The following is a 988-nucleotide window of genomic DNA, read 5'->3' as shown; positions in this document are numbered from 1 at the left end:
AGAGAGAGAGAGAGCGAGAGCGAGAGCGAGGGGGAGAGAGAGAGAGAGCGTGTGAGAAAGAGAGAGAGAGCCAGCCACCTCGATAGATATTCGACCCTCGTGACAATCGTAAACACGAGCTTAAAAATACTGCGCCACAGTAAAACCGGCCATGAGTTAGCATAGAGCAACTCACGCGTACACGTGACTATTATACAACATACGTAGTGGTACGTATCAAGCCCCCCCCCCCACTCCGAAATAAACGTGCAAATCCATACACACAGGTTCGACACGAGTTAGGGATGTCTCGCATCTTGAAAAGGGAACCCGATAAAATTGCCAGGACTTGAAAACCCGATCGAAACAGACGTGCATTATACCAGAAGTAGATCATAGGGAATATACTTCTGATTATACGTACATCGCCGTATATAACCTACCGGCCACTTGTTGTTACGAATTTTCACGGATTTTACTCTAGGTTATGTAGTAGAAATACAAATGTCCGAAATCAGGACTGGTCAGGTTTTCATAGTTATTTCCAACACCGTTGTTATGAATTTTTCTCATGTTTCTCAGTTCTCATGTTTCATATAGGGGGGATCCATTGTCAGAAACAACATTAGTAATGACGTCACGGGTCTAAAATGTTATAAAATGTGTCCAAACATAATTAATTCCAATAAAGAAAAACAAAGCGCGAAAATTAGAACGTTTCGTTAAAGTTCGTTAAAATAAATTTAGAATGATCTCAGCCACCACCGGTCGCGAGGTTTCTGACGAGAAGGGGTATGCAGACGAGAAGGAGGGGGGTGGAGGTATGCAGACGAGAAGGGGGAGGAGGGAATTAACGAGAGAGAGGGAGGGAGAGTGCGCTTTCCGCGACCACTACAGGTTGTGCATATATGTATCTCGTAACATATATATCTATAGAATAAATCTGTCTATATATATTATAGCCTAGATATATATATATAGCCTGTCTATATATATATATATATATATA

This window comes from Priapulus caudatus, unplaced genomic scaffold (assembly GCF_000485595.1).
Source record: "Priapulus caudatus unplaced genomic scaffold, Priapulus_caudatus-5.0.1 Scaffold2927, whole genome shotgun sequence".
Taxonomy (NCBI): domain Eukaryota; kingdom Metazoa; phylum Priapulida; class Priapulimorpha; order Priapulimorphida; family Priapulidae; genus Priapulus; species Priapulus caudatus.
Note: the sequence above shows the minus strand (reverse complement) of the source record.